The sequence below is a fragment of the Ailuropoda melanoleuca genome, chromosome 7 (genome assembly GCF_002007445.2).
Source record: "Ailuropoda melanoleuca isolate Jingjing chromosome 7, ASM200744v2, whole genome shotgun sequence".
Classification (NCBI taxonomy): domain Eukaryota; kingdom Metazoa; phylum Chordata; class Mammalia; order Carnivora; family Ursidae; genus Ailuropoda; species Ailuropoda melanoleuca.
Window position 1 is genome coordinate 39962661 of NC_048224.1, and position 15396 is coordinate 39978056.

Sequence of the window (15396 nt, forward strand, 5' to 3'; positions counted from 1 at the left end):
ACGGAGCGGCGCGCGCCGGTCGGCAGAGCCAGGCTGGCGCCCCCGCCCCCCGCCCCGCGCCTCTGTCGGCCGTCCGCCCGGCGCCTTCTCCGCTCTTCTTGCCTTTGCTCCCCGGCCCTCCGGCCGCTTTCCCTCCTTCCCCTCGGTCCCGCCCCGTCCAACCCGGGCTGCCCGGCTCCCGCAGGCCCCCCCGCCGCCCGCGTTCCTATGGACAGACGCACAGACACCTGCAGGTGGGTGAGAGCCCGCGCGGGGGGCGGGGACGAGCGCGCCGACGCTGCGACCTGGGCCGGGGAGCCCCTTTGTGTGGGGGGCGGCCGCGCTGGGGTCCGCGCTGCCTCCCCTTCGGCAGCCGAGCAGTGACCCGGCTGNNAGCAGTGACCCGGCTGAACCCTCTTTTGTCTCCTCTGGGGGGGGGGCGGGGTGGGAAGGCCGAGAGTCAGGGCAGCGACTCGGGCGGTTGGCCGTCGCCGCCGACGGGCTTGGGGGCCCGAGGGCTGAGAGCCCGGGCGGCCAAACGGGCTCCCGGAGCGAGCGCGGGCGGCCGCGGCTCTGGTCAGCCTCGGCGGGGCCGGCCCGCCGCCCAGCATCTCCTGTCGCCGCCGCGGGCGCGCTGCGTGGGTCTGACTCGCCTGCTCCTGCTCTTGGGTCTGTTTGGAGGTGGGAAGGAGGGCGGGAAGGAGAAAGAAAAGATCTGCCCTCTTAGTTTCCAAGTCTTGGGATGATTGTGGAGAGAGGGAGAGAGGTGGTTCGGGTCTTTGCCCGACTTGTTTCCCTCGCGAGAGGCACGCTGAGGTGCGTGTGGGGCGTGTGTGGAGGAACGTGCATCGCTTCGGTCCCTTATTTATTGTTTCTAACGGAGGAGGGCTTTCTCCGAAGGGCTCTTCCGCCCCCCCTCCCCCATCGAGGCTGCGCACAGTGATTTGTGTTTGTTATCAAATACATCGACGAATGTATTCCCCTGGGTGCGAGGAGGCTGGGCTGACCAAATCAGACCAAAATCACAGACTGTTTCTGGTTTTCAGGTGGCTTTTCTTCTTCCTTTTTTTTAAGGTTAGGTAGGGACTTAACAGGCAAATCAAAGATGAGCGCGACTGTGATTTTTACGATTTTTTAAACGTATATACATATTTTAAAGTTTGATGATAAAGTTTTGTTATTTCCCAGACTCTTTAGGATTAGCATGACAGAATCTTCTACCTATTAACTATAACAGTTAACAAGCGAGTCAGATAGTGACAGCTTCCACGGTGGAGGTTAAACTGGAGTGCAATAAACATCTAGCTTTTCGTTTAGGCTAAAACCTTTATTTTTGCTGGTTTAAAATATGAGGTCTTCCAACGCATATGGGGAGAACGTGAATGTTAGAACTGATTTTTCTCCCTGTGATTGTGCTTTCCCTCTTTTACTCTGTTTTCATGTATTCTCTATCTCTCTAAAACCCAACGATTGGGTTGTACATGGTGGATATAGTTTTTTGAAAAGTACCGTAGGTGATATTTCTGAATTATTTTATTTATCTGGCTGAGTTTCTTATGAAGAGTTGATATGTATTTGTGGATATTCAAATTATAAATGAAGTTGAATAAGCACCCAGAAACTTAATTTTGCGGATTCATTTTTTTAATGGAGGTATGCATTTATATCTTCGAATTAATCTCAATCTAGTGCTCACTTCTGGAGACTTTTTTTTTTTTTTGCCTATTGTGTGAGAATCCGTATTGACAAATTTAAATCTGACGGTTATCAAGGAGATTAAAAAAATAGTTTTGGGTGCACTCAGTTATATGTACAACTGTATATGTAGAAAACAGAACCTTTCTTAAACATCTGAACTTAAAGGAAAAACATTGTGGTGGAAAACAGTTTATTTAAATCTTCAAGTAAGATGTGGAAATTCGTCAGAAAGCAATGTACAATTTTAATGCGGTTTTAATTAGGCAAACTGATTTTTGTCATTATAAAGAGGAGACAGTTTTAGTGTGCCAAAAAGAGTGATCTTTCTCTAGGAGAAAAAATTAGCCTACATTCTTGCCCTAGTTACATTAACAGACTATTACTATTGCATGACTAATTTTGTGAATATCTGGAGTGTACATTTTTGTACGCTTAAAACCTAGAAGAGGCTACATCTAGCATTAAATCTCACCAGTCCCTTTGAATTGATGAAATTTTATTCTTGCTTTGACTTCCTGTCTAGATTAGTTAAACGAATTTAGACTGCATAGGGCTCAGTGCATGGCGCTAGCAGGCCCTTGAGGAAGGTTCCTCTTTCTTTTTCAATAAGGATGGCCCAGAGAGCATAGGTATTGAAATTTATTCAGGCTTAATTAGCAATGGTGGGATGGAGTTCGAAAACACTCCCAGAGTTTCAGCTATTAGATTACACACTCTTTATCAGTTCTTAGAAGTTTTAAAAAAGATAAGCTAACAACTTGAATTGTTTATGTATTTATTTATAGGACTGTCAATCAGAGGGATAAGGTTTAACAAAGAGTCACTGTGTAAACTAAATATTAAGAGTGTGGCCTGTGTTGAGAATTGCTTGGCAACTTGTAGTTATGACTAACAGTTTTCTGGGATTGGCAGTGTAGTGTCTTCACGTGGGCTGGCTAAAAGATAACACCTAGTTTTGTTTTGTTTTGTTTTTATTTTTGGCTCTGATATGTAGATATTAATTTTTGGGGTTTTGTATAATTAACGCTAATATTTTCATGTAATCAGAAGCAGTCCAGAGAAACTTACATATTTTCAACTGATTTCTCTTCTGGTTTATTGGTGTTTAGGAAGGTGTTTAAATTATTTTTTACTCTTCCTGATTGAAATTTTTTTTCTGATACTTTTGATACGACAAATGTTACTTCCAGAAATTTTGAATTTGTAAAGTTGGATTTTAAATATAACTGAGCAATATAAACTGACATTTGCCAGTTTCTTTTTTTTAAACAACGCTAAGCTGTCCAGTTAAATTTGATAGGCTTGAAAATCCATAGACTTTTCCTGCTTTTAGTTATCAGTGTGGTACCATTAAAGAAATGGCCACTTTAGGTTACCTGCAACCCTCAAAGGACTAGTATTATCATTAGTAATAACCAGTGGAAAGCTGAAAAGTAACAGTTTTATTCTTTGTAATAGATCTGTGACTTTCAAATCCTTCTTTTTCATGAAGTTTTTTATAGCCTGGTGTGGAAGCAGGTCTGACTGTGAGAGGTGTGGACAGTGACCTCTCATTCCAGCCTTTATCGTCCTGCATCGTTTAAGAACGGCACAAATTCACGCTGCTCTTAGAAAATGCAGAATTCATTCTTGGATTAATATTCTGCTACCAGATGTACGAGGCTGGCTCTGAAGAAGCTTTTTCTCTTAAATACTGTCAAAAATAGAGAAGCTGAAGATTGGAGAGAAGCCATTTATTTTGAACAGTTTATTTTCTGACAGTTTGTGTTTGTAAAGAAACCTGCTCATAATATTTACTTAAGAGATCTACATAGTTGCCTGAAGAAGCCCCACAGGATCCTTTTTTTCCTTTAAAAAAGTTTCCATAGAGCTTAACTCTTATGCGATACTTCTTGACTTTGCTTCTGATTAGTTGATTTATGAACTTTATTTATCAGCATGATTGGAGAATTCTTTTGCTATACAGAAATTGCACTCTGCCTGTGCTCTGGTCTGTTTCCTAGGTAACAAATGTACTGCATAGATTCCATAATGAGGACTCTGGTTGGCTAGTTACAGTGTAAATTCTGTTGTTTGGTAAAGCTTAGTCTCAAATTCAAATAAAGGTCAAGAAACCAAAAGTACTCAAGATGCGAATTTTTGAATTTTATTTTGTATCCAATGTCAACAAAGTTTAATATGCTTTTCTGGAGAAAGACAAATTATGTAGCAATATTCGAGTGTATTTTGTAAAGTCTTAAACAGTTGGAGAGCTTTTTGACTATTCCATATTGGTAATACCAATGGCTCTAGTGACAAAGCGTATTTCAAAACACTTTATCACACTATAGAAAGCAAAGTGATGTTGTCTAGGATGTCAATAATTGTTTTATTTTTTTGTATTGAAAGAAAAGTAACATCATATATGTTGCAAAAGATAAATTGTGCAACTTCGTGTGAAATACAACTTTTAGGGGCCCCTGGGTGGCTCAGTTGGTTGGGCGTTGGACTCTTGATCTCATCTCAGGGCTTGGTCTCAGGGTCCTGGGTTTGGGCCCTGCATTGGGCTCCATGCTGGGTATGGAGCCTACTTAAAAAAAAAAAAAAAAAGAAATAGAACTTTTAAAAACTTGAAGAAGACATTAAAACATTTAAGAAACTTTAAAAACATTAAAAATCTTGGGATACCTGGGTGGCTCAGTCGGTAAAGCATCTGCCTTCGGCTCAGGTCATGATCCCAGGGTCCTGGGATCGAGCCCTGCATTGGGCTCTCTGCTCAGCGGGAGGCCTGCTTCTCCCTCTCCCACACCCCCTGCTGCTTGTGTTCCCTCTCTTGCTGCGTCTCTGTCAAATAAATAAAATCTTAAAAAAAAAAAGTTAATTTGAACTCTAAAAAATTATCCAAAGTTTCTTCAGTGACTTTCCCTTGCTTAGCAGGATTGGTTTTGGATTGTTTATTTACCTTTTTGTTAATTTTAATTTCAGGAATAGTTTGGGTTTTCTCTCTTCTTGGTTTTCCTCAAAACTGACAACTACTTTAAACTTTTCTGGCCTCTTCAGGTTGCAAATATTGTGCCCCTTCAGTTTTCCCTTGTAAGTATTTTCCTTTGTAAATACTTAATCTTTAAAAAAAATTTTTTTTGCCTTTTTTTTTTTTTTTAAAGTAGGCTCCATGCCCAATGTGGCTCCATGAGCCTGAAATCAAGAGTCGCATACTCTACCAACTGAGCCCGCCAGGCACCCCTATTTAAAAAAAATTTTTTTTTTAAAGATTTTATTTATTTATCTGACAGAGATAGAGACAGCCAGCGAGAGAGGGAACACAAGCAGGGGGAGTGGGAGAGGAAGAAGCAGGCTCATAGCAGAAGAGCCTGATGTGGGGCTCGATTCCCATAACGTCGGGATCACGCCCTGAGCCGAAGGCAGACGCTTAACCGCTGTGCCACCCAGGCGCCCCCCTATTTAAAAATTTTTTAATCATTGTATTATTTAATGCATAATCACCACATATCAAAAGCTCTACTTTTCTGAGACTTCATCCTTCTGGAACAGAGTTAACAGTATTTGTGAACTCTTACCCAGCCAGAACAATTTCCTCTCCCCAACCAGTATTAGTTAACAAGGGCTCTCATAACAAAGTATGACAGACTGAGTAGCTTAAACAACAAAATTTTCTCATAGTCTGGAGGCTAGAAGTCCCAGATCAAGATGTTGGTAGAATTGGGTTCTTCTCAGGCCTCTCTTCTTGGCTCTCAATTTCAGTCTTCCTCAGATGTTTTGACTATGTGCCTATGTCCTAATCTCTTCTTATAGGACATCTATCCATAGCCTTAGAACTCACCCACATGACCTTGTTTTACCTTAATTACCTCTTTAAAGGCCCTATCTCCAAATATTCTCTCATTTTGAAGTACTGGGTATTAGGACTTCAGTGTATGAATTTGGGGGGAAAAACAATACAGCTCGTAATATAACCTATTTCCTCTGCTCATTGTCTTTCATACATACAGACATACTTCACTCTGTATGTGTGATATAATCGAGTCCCTAGACTACTTGATTCCTACTGCCTAAGATTTCTCAGTTCTGTTTGCCCCCATACAAATCACATACTACTCTGTCACCTTTGCCTATCATTAGTCTTGGTTCTACAGTTAAATTTATTCAATGCACAATACAAGTCCTTATGCCAAGGCTTCTGTAATCATTTGATAGTCTGAAGCTCTTTGAAGCCTCATAAATGGCTCATGTGAATAATGTGTCCTATCTTTGATGTTTAAAACTGTTTATCTGTGAGGGGCGCCTAGGTGGCACAGCGGTTAAGTGTCTGCCTTCAGCTCAGGACGTGATCCGGCGTTCTGGGATCGAGCCCTGCATCAGGCTCCTCTGCTAGGAGCCTGCCTCTTCCTCTCCCACTCCCCCTGCTTGTGTTCCCTCTCTCTCTGGCTGTCTCTATCTCTGTCAAATAAATAAATAAAATCTTTTAAAAAAAAAACTGTTTATCTGTGGTTTTTATACTTGAAGGCCAGTGTTGCTGAATATAAGTACTTGGCTCACATTTTCTTTCCTCAAGTTTCTTAAATATATTACTCTGTTGTAGGGTTTGGCATACCTTTTCTTTGAAAGGCCAAATGGCAATTATTTTAGGCTTTGTGGAACATGGGTCACTGTCACAGTTATGTAACTGTGCCACTGCAGTGCAAAAACAGCCATATAGAGTATGTAAATGAAGAAGTGTAACTGTGTTTAGTAAAATTTTATTTACAGAACCAGACAGTGGGCTGGATTTGGTGCACAAGCTGTAATTTGCTGAGTCCTACCCTATTTATTTTTTAGACTTTATTTGAGAGAGCAAGCATGTGTGAGAAAGCATGAGCAGGGGGGAGGAGCAGAGGGAGAAGCAGACTCCCTGCTAAGCAGGGAGCCCGATGTGGGGCTCGATCCTAGGACCCTGAGATTCTGACTTGAGCCAAAGACAGATGCTTAACCAGCTGAGCCACCTGGGTGCCTTGGAGTCCTACTCTATTGTATTCTGGTAAAAAGTGTTTTTGTCAGAATCTAATACCACTATGATTTTCTTTTCTTTTCTTTTTTTTTTCTTTTCTTTTCTTTTCTTTTCTTTTCTTTTCTTTTCTTTTTCTTTTCTTTTTTCTTTTCTTTTTTCTTTTCTTTTCTTTTCTTTTCTTTCTTTTATTTTCTTTTCCTTTCCTTTCTTTTCTCTTTTCTTTTCTTTTCTTTTCTTTTCTTTTTTCTTTTTTTTAAGTGACTTTATCTTTCTCTTAGATGTCCAGAGGACTTTTTTCTTCATCTTTAAAAGCTGGTGATTTTACTAGAACCTGTATTAAGTGTTGGCTGTTCTCTCTTAATTTTTCCAGGTGCACAATGTGGATTTTATAATGTTGGCTTAAATATTTTTTCATAAATATTTTTATCAATAATAGAGTTTAGTATTTAATCTGTTTTATTGCTTTCATTTTCTTTTTGGGGTTCTCCTGTTACATGTATGTTGGATCTTCTTTACTTTTCTTTTATAGCTATACCTTTCTTCAAATTCTTTTTTATCTTTTTTAATATTTGTTTTATTTTTCTATTTTTCCTTTTTATCCTTTATTAAGCAGTTTCCATGGTACTTATTTTTGAAGTCCAGTTTTGTCTTCCTTTCTGAATGTTTTTCTTTCCTGTTCTGTCCTGAATTCTGTCATTTCTCTTTGTAAGTGCTCTTGTTGTGTGGCCATTCCCTTTTTTCCCCACTTTTCTGTCTGATGTATATTTTATAGCTTCTATCATTTTCTTAATTTCTTTTAGTATTAAAATATTATGCTACTGTTCTCATCTACTCTATGGCCATATTTTTGTGATGTGCCTTCTTTGACTATTGGTACTTTATTTAGTTCTTTTCCATCTTTTTCTCATAGTACCTCACATGGGATTAGATTGCATTCCTTTCTCTTGTTCATGTTTAAATTAGATGGATTTACCTGTACTTTAGGAGAAGGTTTCTGTGATGGAGGTGGAAGTAGACCAAGGTAGTTCTTTTTTAGTTTCATGGTGTGAAATTTTTTCCTTTGTTGCTTTTATGAAATATTAAAAAATATGGCCACTCTATTAAAATTAGAGCGAGATACCATTGCATACCCACTAGAATGGCTAAATGAAAAAGATGAAAAATATCAAGTGGTGATGAGAATGTAGAGTAACTAGAATTCTCAGGCACTGCTATTGGAAGTGTAAATGGGTACAGAAATATAGAGTGATGCCTGGGTGACTCAGTCGGATGAGTATCCAACTCTTGGTTTGGGCTCAGGTCATGATCTTGGGGTCATGAGATTGAGCCTTATGTTGGGCTTGGCACTCAGCGCACAGTCTGAGATTCTGTCTGTCTTCCCCTCTGCCCTCCCCCACTTGCTGTCTCTCAAATAAATAAATAAATCTTTAAAAACATAAATGAATATGAACAATTTGGGAAGCTGTTTAGCAGTATTTACTGAAGCTTTGCATATGCATGTTTTATGGTTCATTAATTCCATTCAAAGATACATGCTTACCAAAATAAATGTACTGGAATGTTCATAGTACTGCTTATAATAGCCCCCAAACTGAAGTCTCCCCAAATGACAATCAGTATAATATGTGGTAGAGTGTTACATCGATGGCCCCAAGTAAATGACATCTCTTGGTGTCTATGCCCATGTGTTGTCCCTTTGTACAATGATTCTGATTTTAACCATGTAACTTACTTTGGCCAGTGGGACATTAGGCAAGTGTGGTGCAGTAGAAGCTTGATAAATGCATACACATTGGAGGGAAATACTGCCCTGAGACCATAACATAAAGAAATACTCAAGTAGGAGAGGTCAGGTGGAAGAAAATTGAGGTACCCCAGCTGATGACCAGCACTTACTGCCAGATAGTTGAGTAAGACCATCTTTGACCTCCCAGCTCACCTGACCCTCCAGCTAAAAGTAATCACATGAGCAAATCTGAGTAAAGCCAGGAGAAAAACTGCCCAGATAACCCACAGAATTGTGAGAAATGAGGAATTATTTTAAGTTATTAAATTTTAGGGTGATTTGTTATACAGCAATAGGAAACTGAATCAGAATGGATAAATTGTTCTATATTCAGAGTGGAACACTGTGGAGCAATGAGAATGAACAATCTGTAACTACATGCAATAGTAAGTATGACTCTCACAGGCCTATGTGGAGCTAAAGAAGCCAGGCACAAGAGTTTAAGCTGTGTGCCTTCACATATATAAAGTCCCCAAGCAGCAAAATCAGCAAATTCTGTTAGAAGCCAGAACATTGAGAAGTAGTGACTAGAAAGGAGAAAGTAGAGGCTTCTGGGGTGCTGGTAATGCTCTGTTTCTTGATCTGGTTGCTGGTTACATACATGTGTTCTGTTTGTGAAATTGTGGAATATCAGCAAATTGTTCACTTATTATTTCTCCCTTTTTGATTGTGTGTTATATTTCTTTTTTTTTTTAAAGACTTATTTATTCATTTTAGAGAGAGAACAAGAGCAAGTGAGCACGAGTGGGAGGGCCAGAGGGAGAAGGAGAGAGAATCTGAGGTAGACTCTGAGCTGAGCATGGAGCCCGACTGGGGGCTCAATCTCATGGCCCTGAGATCATGACCTGAGCCCAAACCAAGAATCAGTGGGTCAACCAACTGTGCCACCTAGGTGCCCCTATTTCTTTTTTCTTTTCTTTTCTTTTCTTTTTTCTTTTCTTTTCTTTTCTTTTCTTTTCTTTTCTTTCTTTCTTGCCACCTAGGTGCCCCTATTTCTTTTTTCTTTTCTTTTCTTTTTTCTTTCTTTCTTTCTTTCTTCCTTTCTTTTCTTTTCTTTTCTTTTTCTTTCAGATTTATTTATTTTAGAGAGAGCGCATGTGAGCAGGGGGAGAGGCAGAGAGAAAGAATCCTCAAGCAGACTCCCTGTTGAGTGTGGAGCCTGGCAGGGCTCTATCCCAGGACCCTGAGATTATGCCCAGAGCCAAAATCAAGAGTCCGACGCTTAACCGACTGAGCCACCCAGGCACCCCTGATTGTATGTCATCTTTCAACATAAAGGGAGAAAAATGTCCTTTTTTATTGAGTCTTCTTTTTGTTATTCTCTGAAATTGACCTCCTTTGGGTCTCTCACTTATCCCTAGCAATGCCTTTTTGTTTGATTTGGATTTTATTTTATTTAGTTATTAATATTTTATTTTTATTTTTTAAAAGATTTTATCCATTTATTTGAGAGAGAGAGAAAGAGAGCGCATGAAATGGTGGAGGGCAAAGGAGAGAAACAAGCAGACTCCTTGCTGAGCAGAGAGCCTGACATGGGGCTGCATCCCAGGGCCCTGTGATCATGACCTGAGCCAAAGGCAGATGCTTAACTAACTGAGCCACCCACGTGCCCCTTAAGATTTTATTTTTTAAGTAATCTCTACACCCAGTGTAGGGCTCGAACTTATAACCCCAAGATCAAGAGTCACATGCTCCACTGGCTGAGCCAGCCAGGTGCTCCAATTTGGATATTAATTCCAACAGTTTTCTTTCTCAGGCTTCTTAGTAGGTCTTGTCTCCCATAGAAGCCTGGCAAACTTTACTTTTCTTGATCCAGTTTCACTTAAGTGGGGTCCTCTCTTTTTTAGAGTGATTGTTGGTAATTTTCTTATTCATCGGCTTTGTTAATATCAGAAGTCTCCTTTTTCTCCCCTTATCTGCCCAGTTGCTGATCCTGAGTTCCATTTTTATGTGCGTTTTAGTTCTACTCATCTGGGGTTCATGGGGGCTACCTCATCATCTGATTTTGTTGAACATCATGTCTTTTGTTATCCTAGTTTTTCCATCCATGTGTTTGTTTTCTACTGAGATAATTGTAGATACACTTGCAGTTGTTAAGAAATAATAGATTCTTTGCCTGTTTGCCCAGTTTCCTTGAATGATGACATTTTGCAAAACTATATTTATAATATCACAATGAGGATATTAACTGTTATGGGCTGAATTGTATTCCCCCCAGATTCATATGTTGAAGTCCAAACCCCCAGTACCTCAGAATATGGCTGTGTTTGGAGGTAGGACCTTTGAAGAGGTTATTAAGGTACAACAAGGTTGTTAGGATGGTTGTAATCCAATCTGCTGTCCTTGTAAGAAGAGGAAGTTTAGATGCAAAAAGACACACCAGAGATATTGTGTACAGAGGAAAGACCATGTGAGGACACAGTGAGAGCTCCGCTATCTGGAAGCCAAGGAGAGGCTTCAGGAGAAACCAAACCTTCTGACACCTTGATCTTGGATTTCTAGCCTCCAGAACTGAGAAAATGAATTTCTGTTATTTAAGCCTCCCGATCTGGAATTTTGTTATGGTAGCCCTAATAAATGAATACATTGGCATTGATACCATCCACCACTCACATTCAGATTGCCAGTTTTATTGGTGCTCATTTGTGTTTGTGTATTAGGATCAGTACAGTACGTTTTATCACCTATGTATGTCCTGTTTCTATCAGCCTTTCTATTCTGCTCACGTTCTTCCAGCCTGTTCTTAAGCTTTGACAACCATTAATGGGTCTTCCATTTCTGAAATTTTGTTGTTTAAAAAAATACTATATAAATGGAATCATATTATATGTAACCTTTGAGATTGGCGTTTTTCAATAAGCATAATTCCCTGGACATTCATCTAGGTTGTTTCATGTATCAGTTCTTTCTTTTTTTTTTTTTTCTTTTTTCAAGGATTTTATTTATTTGAGAGAGAGAAAGGGAGAGAGCACAAGCAAGTGGAGGGGCAGAGAAAGAGGGAGAAGTAGGCTTTCTGCTGAGCAGAATGCTGGACATGGGGGTTGATCCCAGGACCCCAGGGATCATGACCTGAGCTGAAGGCAGACACTTAACTGACTAAGGCACCCAGGCACCCCAGTAGTTTGTTCTTTTTTATTCCTGAGTAGTAATCCATGGGTGTATCCTAGTTTATTTAACTTCATCTGTTGAAGGACATCTGGGTTGATTCCATTTCTTGACTTACAGATAAAGCTGTTACAAAGGGCACCTGGGTGGCTCAGTCAGTTAAGCATCTGCCTTAGGCTCAGGTCATGATCCCAGGGTCCTGGGATGGAGCCCTACATGGGGCTCATGGCTCAGTGGGGAGCCTGCTTCTCCCTCTCCCCCCTGCTTGTGCTCGCTCTCTCTCAGTTGCTCTCTCTCCCTCAAATAAATAAATTAAATCTTTAAAAAAATAAAGCTGTTATGAACGTAATTTGTAATCTATCTGGGAAACATACCCAGGAGTGTAACTGCTTTATCATATGGTAATTATGTGTTTAGTCTTTTAAGTAACTGCCAAAGGTTTCCAGGGTGATTGTACAATTTTATATTCCTACCAGCAATATATAAGTGATCTAGTTTCTCCACATGCTTGCTAACATTTGCTGCCATTATTTCTTATTTTAGTCATTCTGATGTATGTGTAGTAACATTGTGGTTTTAATTTGCACTTCCCTAATGGCTAATATAGCACATCTTTTCATGTGCTTATTTACCATCCATATATCCTCTTCTGAGAAATGTCTCTTTATGTCTTTCGCCTATTTTCTAATTGCATTTTTTTTATTTTTAATTTTTTTTAAAAGATTTTATTTATTTATTCGACAGAGATAGAGACAGCCAGTGAGAGAGGGAACAGAAGCAGGGGGAGTGGGAGAGGAAGGCAGGCTCAAAGCGGAAGAGCCTGATGTGGGGCTCCGATCCCATAACGCTGGGATCACGCCCTGAGCCGAAGGCAGACGCTTAACCGCTGTGCCACCCAGGCGCCCCTGCATTTTAATTTTTTTACTATTTTGAGAGTTCTTTATATATTCTAGTTACTAGTCCTTTGTTCTTTGTCAGATACATGGTTTGCATATGTTTTTTTCCAGCCTGTACTTTGTCTTAATCCTTTTTACATGGGCTTTCACAGAGCAAAAGATTTTAATTTAAATTTTACCAACTTTTCCTTTTATGAATTATGCTTTGGTATCAAATCTAAGAGCTCTTTGCTTTGTCCCAGATCTCAGAGATTTTTTTCCTGTGTTGTTTTCTCCACATTTTTAAGTTACATTTTATTTTTATTGTTTTTTAGGGTTTTATTTATTTAAGAGAGAGAGAGAGAAATCACCAGTGGAGAGGGGAGGGACAGATGGATAGGGAGAGGCAGACACCCCGTTGAGCAGGGAGCCTAATGTGGGGCTTGATCCCAGGACCCCAAGATCATGACCTGAGCTAAAGGCAGGTGCCTAACCAGCTGGGCCACCCAGGTGCCCCAAGTTCTACATTTTATAGTTAAGTCTGATCTGTTTTGTGTTAATTTTTATTTAAGGTGTGAAGTTTAGGTTGAGGTTCATTTTTTGCCTATGAATGTCCAGTTGCTCCAGCACCATTTGATGAAAAAGCTATCCTTCCTCCATTATATTGCTTTTGCATCTTTGTAAAAAAGCAGTTGAGCATACCTGTGGGTCTGTTTCTTGCTCTGCTTCATCTGTTTTTGTGAATAGATTTGAGGAGAGTCCAAACTAAGCCTTTGCTACTGTTCAGCTAGCTTAGAACTTCTTGTTCATTCTTAAGCATGATTTTTTTTGTGTTATCTTGGAAAACTATTTTTTTTTCCCCTCTGTTGATCAAAGGGGACAAATATCTTATTAGGTAAAACAAAACAAAAAAAAAGGGGGTAAGATATGCAGTAATTTGATTATTAACAGTTCTTTGAGTTTATCTTTTCTATAATGTAGTGATAAGTTGACATATTTGTTTCAGAGAATTCAGTTCTTTTCTAAATTACTTGGGTTGTTAACATTTTCATGACAATTATGGCTCAATAATAATAAGTATACTTTATCTGGCATCTTGAGAAAACGGAGCTCTGCATTAATATATTTTTGTATAACTAAAGTTTATCTCTTGGACAAAAGTTAAAATTTTAATTATTTTTAGGGAAAATGTTTCCCACATGTGGTTAAATTTAAATAAAGGGTGGAAATTCAGTTACTTTTGGAAATATGCCAAGAATCTTTTTCTGGCATCTGGATGAACACAAGCAGATAGAGAAATTTGTTTCTCTCCCCAGAAAATTCTCTTAAGCTTTCTGGCTCTGAAGTTTTGCAGCTTTAGACCAGTTACCTACAGCCAGTGCAAGGAAGGTTCTATCTCCCAACTGACAAATCCATTAAATTCACGGATTTACCAAACCTTGTTTAAATAGCCTTTGAAGATTTCTGTGAAACTTTAGCTGAAGGTATTCCCATTCCACCTTCAGAGCAACATTTTAAGGAATGTTCTGTTTTTGAAAGCTAATAGTTACATGATGTTCTAGCCTTCCTATAAATATTTTCTTTTTGAATATATGTAATACAAGTGAATATATTCAATGAAAAGTATATATTTTTATAAATAATATTCTGCCTATGAATATATTGTTATGAATATAGCATATGTGAATATATTCTTGATATGTAAATTTTTTTTCTTTTTTTTGCTAACTGGCTGGCTTCTTTCTGATGGATGAAAATCTTACCACAAATTATATTTCCTGTATACTTAGTATTTCTTTAATGATGTGTTTATACATTGATAAGTTATAAAATCTGTCTTTCTATTAATGAAGTAATTGCCTCAAATGTTCAGGTTTTTTTTTTCTTTTTTAAGTAAACTCTACCCACCCTCCCACCATGTGGGGTTCAAACTCATGATCCTGAGATCAAGAGTTGTTTGCTTTACTGACAGAACCAGCGAGGTGCCCCTGGGGTTTTTCTTACTAAAATAATTTTCAGAGTCAAAATTCATTCTATAGATTTGCCTTAATACCTTTTTAGTTGATGCCTTCCTGCTAATCATCCAAATAGATATTTATCTTTCTAAGAGCAAACTATTGGCCTGAGAAGTAAGGATATCCTTATACATTATGTAATAAGAAACAATATCTTTGTTAAAAAATAATCTAATTCTGTATAATGTTTTTTGAGAAAAGCGTAAATAGGTAAAAAGGTCAGTCAGTTTGGCTATGTGAAAACTTAAACTTCTAAAGTTTGTTTTTTAAAAAAACAAAATTAAAAAAGACAACAGTTTGGAGAAAATGCAGTGAGAGAGAGTTGAGGTCCTCATGGCACTATATTATTTTAATGATTTACAAAAGAATTAATGAAACTTTGGGGAAGAATGGGTAAAATGAAGAGCAGTTATCTGCCTCACTGATAATTAAGCATAAAATAATACAGTAATACAGCAGTCCACTTACTTTAAATTTTCTTTTCTTTTTTTCTTAGATTTTATGTATTTATTTGACAGCGAGAGACAGTGAGAAAGGGAACACAAGCAAAGGGAGTAGGAGAGGGAGAAGCAGGCTTCCCACCGAGCAGGGAGGCTGATAGGAGCAGGGAGCCTGATACCAGGCTCGATTCCAGGACCCTAGGATCATGACCTGAGCCGAAGGCAGACGCTTAATGGCTGAGCCACCCAGGCGCCCCTACTTTTAATTTTCTTTCTTTTTTTTTTTTTTAAGATTTATTTATTTATTTGAGAGAGAGAGAGCACAAGTGGGAGGGGCAGCAGGAGAGAAAATCTGAGAATCCCAAGTAGACTGTGGGCTGAGCGCAGAGCCTGTCTCGGGGCTTGATCTCATGATACTGAGATCATGACCACTGAAACCAAGAGTCAGATTCTTAATGGACTGTGTCACTGAGGATTCCTTCCTTCCTTCCTTCCTCCCTCCCTCCCCCTCCCT

General features: G+C 39.3%; 1 protein-coding gene across 1 annotated transcript in view; it reads left to right on the forward strand.

Moving 5' to 3' along the window:
* The first annotated feature begins 30 nt into the window (after positions 1-30).
* Positions 31-15396, forward strand: part of KIAA1958 (KIAA1958 ortholog) — a 157152-nt gene continuing 141786 nt past the window's right edge. Inside the window, 1 exon segment of the mRNA XM_034664298.1 lies at positions 31-233. The gene's annotated coding sequence lies outside the window, so the exon portion shown is untranslated.